Here is a 5,769-nt window from a genome sequence, read left to right as displayed (position 1 = left end):
CTTCAAAGCCAACAACACCCAAGAGATCCACAAGAAATATCCCAGCTTCTGAGAAGAACAAGGCCCCAGTGCCTGAAGTTCAAGAAGATGATGAGGCCCAAGTGCTCAGGAAGCCCAAGCCAAAAATTCCAGATCATGATGACACTCATCCAGTTGCATAGAACATGAAATTGAGAAAAGATGCTGGTCTCAGACTGTGGAGACAGACAGACCCCTATGCTACAAGAATAAGGACTACTATGGATTACATGTTTCACACCAAGGAGCAGCAGGAATTCTATGAGATAGTTCTTTTGGACAAGAAGCCCATTGTCAGTGACATGAGATTGGTTGACTGGACTTATATTGATGAGAATGCTGATTATTTCCCTGGAGTGCATGACAACTTCAGATTGACTGGAGTTGACAAGTTTGTTGGTCCAAAACTGACAAAATGGAATGATGAGATGGCGATACAATTTTATTCAACTACACATTTTTACCCATATGGAAAGATTGTCTGGATGACTGAAGGTACTAGATACCAATCCTCCATTACTGAGTGGACCAAGCTGATCAATGCCCCTGAAGAACATGAAGATGACACAGATGTTTATGCCAAGCCCATGAAAGGTCATAACTCCATGGCACACATGTACAAGGAAATTCCCGATGATGCCCTAGAGACTCACAAATTTGGCTCCATTTACTATCTGCTGTCAGGGCTGCCCACTATCAACACTATATTGAGGTATACTTTGTTGCCCAAATCAGGAGATGACAGGATGATTAGAGGGCACTCAATCAACTTGCTGCATATGTTTGATGTGCCAGAAAAGTTCAAGGTGATGACCTTGTGTTGAGAAACGTAGCATGCAATTTCAAAAAAAATCCTACGCTCACGCAAGATCTATCTAGGAGATTGATACGTCTCCAATGTATCTATAATTTTTGATTATTCCATGCTATTTTATTATCAATCTTGGATGTTTTATAATCATTTTATAGTGATTTTATATCATTTTTTGGTACTAACCTATTGACATAGTGCCAAGTGCTAGTTGCTGTTTTCTGCATGTTTTTTAAATCGCAGGAAATCAATATCAGACGGAGTCCAAATGCCACGCAACTTTACGATGATTTTTTATGGACCAAAGAGAAGAAGTTGGGCCCTGGTGGCACCTGGGGGGAGTCCCAAGGAGGGGACAACCCACCAGGGCACGCCAGGAGGCCTAGGCGCGCCCTGGTGTGTTTTGCCCACCTCGGGTGCCCCCTGGACCGTCTCTTTGCTCTATAAATACCCCAATATTCCAGAAACCCTAGGGGAGTCGACAAAATATTCATCCAGCCGCCGTAGAGTCCAGAACCACCAGATCCAATCTAGACACCATCACGGAGGGGTTCACCACTTCCATTGGTGCCTCTCCGATGATGCGTGAGTAGTTCTTTGTAGACCTCCGGGTCCGTAGTTAGTAGTTAGATGGCTTTCTCTCTCTCGCTGAATTCTCAATACAATTGTCTCTTGGAGATCCATATGATTTAAATCTTTTTGTGGTGTGTTTGTTAGGATCTGATGAACTTCGAGTTTATGACCAGTTATATCTTTTTATATCCATAGTTTCTTTGATCTCTTATATGCATGATCTCTTATAGCCTCATATTTCTTCTCTGATATTTGGGTTTTGTTTGGCCAACTTGATCTATTTATCTTGCAATGGGAAGAGGTGCCCGATAGTGGCTTCGATCTTACGGTGCTTGATCCCAGTGACAGAAACGGAACCGACACATATGTATCATTGCTACTAAGGATAAAAAGATGAGATCTATATCTACGCAATAGATAAACGGATCTTGTCTACATCATGTCATCATTCTTATTGCATTACTCTGTTTTTCCATGAACTTAATACACTAGATGCATGCTGGATAGCGGTCGATGTGTGGAGTAATAGTACTAGATGCAGGAAGGAGTCGGTCTACTAATCTTGGACGTGATGCCTATGTAATGATCATTGCCTGGATATCGTCATAATTATTTAAAGTTCTATCAATTGCCCAACAGTAATTTGTTTACCCACCGTTTGCTATCTTTCTCGAGAGAAGCCACTAGTGAAACCTACGGCCCCGGGTCTTCTTTCTCATATATTTGCCATGCGATCTACTTTTTCCTTGCGTTTATTTTCAGATCTATTAAACCAAAAATGCAAAAATACCTTGCTGCAATTTATTCTTATTTATTTTATTTGGCGTTCGATCTATCAATCTATGTGGCACCCCGGCTCAGAGAAACCGGAACGCCCCGTATTCCAGCCCAGAGATCGAGGAGAAGTCTTCTGGAATACGGCACAACTTAGCATAGAACAAACCAACTTTCTATTATTACACGAATAAGAATACAAGGTCTCCGATATTACAATGAATAACATCGGTACGGCGACAATACGCCATCCTCAGTTGCTCTATGCAAGCAGCAGAACAACACGATGCCGCAGAATAACTCTAGCATCGGAACAACGAAGACGGTGGTGAAACTCCACTCCGCAGGGACTCTGGCTGGAACGCTTATCCTAGCTCGCACAAACCAAAACCAGGGCAAGCAAGCAATCAAATCCGACATGACCTGCAAGCTGGCATGACACGCTAGGTCAGTACATTGAATGTACTTGCAAGCTCACAATAATCCAGAAGCATTCAAGACAAACAACAGCATGGCAATTACAGGTTAAATAGGAATTATCATGATGTCATCAGATCAACATGGCATAACTAACATAAACATGATACAACTAACACAACATGAACATATTAATCCAACAATACTAGCATGCAACATGATGACACTATATGCACCACTTATCCTGTTCGGCTACCTCGTAACCAACTCATGCATCACTTACGAACCTCGGACATCACACGATCATCTCAGCATCAAATCAAGCTTGGTATAACAACACCGTAGTAATCATTAAGTGACCACAAGGAGCTTGACCTTTACCCACGATTCTCGTACAACATCACGAATATACAACAACTCGGTATCCTTGATTCCCTCGTGATCTTTACGGCGATCACCACCACGACCAACACTAGGTCCCAAACCGTGATCCTTACGGCGATCACAAACCCACCAATACATGGCCCGTGATCCTTTCGGCAATCACAACCCGACCACTACATGGCCCGTGATCCTTACGTCGATCACCACCCAACTTATCTCACTGTTATTAAGCACATTATTCTTATTATTGTTGAATCATGGTGTGGCCTACTTTCGACCTGGGCCCTTATCCGCGGGCGCGACTATCGATAGATTAATATACACTCTGTAGAGGTTAGTACACTGTACCCACACTACGGAACCCATGGCCTCGCACTCCCATTCGGGTGGACCAACAGCATTCCGACAAAACCGTCCTACTGCCATGACACTCTCCCGACCACTCTGACTCACTCCTCACTGAGCTAAGTCATGGGTGGCCCCGTGCCTACCTCCAGACACAACGACCACCGTCATGGCCCGTCCCACTCTGGGACACGGATCCAAAAACTAACTCAACAACGAGCACACATGGTTATGCTCCGCCTACCTGATCAGGGTAGCACGCGCCCATAACCTTCCCTCGTTGGAGGCACCAGCGAGAGGCACACCAATAAACCCAGTTAGGACCGTCCCATACCGGCTAGCGTGGTTGCACTGGTCAGCATCGATTCAGCGGCACCATGACTCAGCCAACAGGTGTTCAAGTTCAATTTAATCCGGTTAACTTGAATGCAAATATGCTGAGTCATGATAAAATGCATGAACATGATATCAACATCACCATGAGAGTATCACATAACTTTCCACCATATCAACAATAAATCATATCCACTGAGCATCGCATAGTGACTAGCATGACCATCTCCAACATCAACATGTACTACTAACAAGCATAAACATATGAAGGGTAACACTAGCAGGTATAACATGATCACAGAGTACAAAACAACATAGCACAAAAGTAAACATGCAAATCTGAACATCACCGGAACAACGATAACCATCTTTTCAACAAGCAAATATTTAATAAAGATTCAAGTTGAAAACCATGGCTACTGCATGACTATCTTGCAAGTGTGTATTGTGGCTTGCCTGGGGATGAAGAAGGCACCGGGGAGAAGTGCGGTGAAGCCGTGGAAAGATTTGCCGGAAACAGTTCTCTCTCGGAGGGGGCTGTTTACGTGCAAGGACAAAAGTACATTTCCAGTATGTCAAACCATAATGATAATGATACTAACAGAAAGATCTCGATGATACAAAGAAGTGAGCGTTGGTTTCACCTTAAACGGAGTTACGGTTGAAAAGTTATAGATAGTTGAAGTCCAGGGACTTTTCTGCAAAAATTACATCACAACCACGTCCCTGAGTGGATAAGACAGAAGCGTAAAATAGGAAATACGCTTTCGGAAAGCGAAGACGTTATCAGTGGATTACGTCTCCACTTATCCACGTCAGCGTACCTGGGTCCACGCGGGGCCGGCTCGTGTGTGGCTGACAGGTGGGTCCTACCTTATCCACTCTTCTCTCTCCTCTCTTCTCTTCTTCCTGTCTCCCTCTCCCAACGGTGAGCCGCGGCAGAGGCAGGGCCGAGCGCTCCGGCGACGAGTCCGACCGACTCCGGCCACCTTTGGCGGCGCCCGACCTACCGAACTGATAAGGAGACGAAGGCGCGCCCATCCCCGCACCAAACGTGCCTCAAAGAGGGCGGGAGGGAGAGCAACATGAACCATGGCGGACGACGGCTCGGTTCATCTTGGGACAATGACCCCGGCTACTCCGGAGACGAGTGGGGGGGAGGGGGAGGCTTGGTGGGTTGACAAGAGGCCTCTAGTGGTGGAATGGAGGAGGGAGGGAGCTCAGCTTGCCGGGATCGAAGAAGGACATAGGCGGCGGCCATGGCAGCAATGGTGGGCAAGGAGTGCTCCAGGAGCTCGGGCTAGTGGCTAGGCGGGGCTAGGGAAGAGCGGGGAGGCTGCTGGTGAGCTCGGGAGGGCTCGGGGATGGCTATTTATAGCCGGGGCGAGGAGGGGAGATCGTGGCACGTCCGCGGCTACGTGTCCGTGCTCCGGCGACGGGCACGCGCGGCCAAGGGTCACGGTGAGGGGTGGCAAGGCGATGAGGGAGGTGCAGACGAGCGACAATGGTGCACAGAGCAGGAGGGGCCGAGGGGAAGCAGAGGAAGAGGCCAAACGCCATTAAAACTCGGTCGGCCACAGGGGCTCCCGTGGGCGTTCATCGGCGAGCGTCGGCGAGGAAGCTACCGGAGGGGGAGAGGGGTCCAGGGGGACGACGACGACGAGGGCTAGCAGGTAGAAACGCTCACGAGCGCGAAGGCGACGAGAGGGAGAGGGGCCCGAGCAAGAAACCAATCTGGACGCGGCCATTGCATGCCAAAGCGGTGGTCACCGCATGCACTCGTGCACACAATGCCACAAGTGAAACCAAACGATGTCTGGGGTGGAGTCCTTCCTGGGTAGGTTGCAACTGTGGTGGTAGTTTGGTTAAAAGTGACATGGTTAAACGGCGGTTAACACCTGAAGTTTACTGCAGTAAACTTGATTGTGTACTGCTGCTCAACTGGGATGTGATTGGGTCAAATGGAGTTGTCTGGGAGGTTGAGGTAAATAAGGACTTACATCCTGGTAACTATGGATGGGTTTGGATCAAGATTTAACCGAGTTGCTTTGCAACTGCCAAATATGGTCCAGAATCAAGGTTTGGATGATGCACTCTGATGAAGCACCAACTTG

Source organism: Triticum dicoccoides, chromosome 5B (genome assembly GCF_002162155.2).
Source record: "Triticum dicoccoides isolate Atlit2015 ecotype Zavitan chromosome 5B, WEW_v2.0, whole genome shotgun sequence".
In the NCBI taxonomy this organism is placed as follows: domain Eukaryota; kingdom Viridiplantae; phylum Streptophyta; class Magnoliopsida; order Poales; family Poaceae; genus Triticum; species Triticum dicoccoides.
This window is presented reverse-complemented; position numbering follows the sequence as displayed.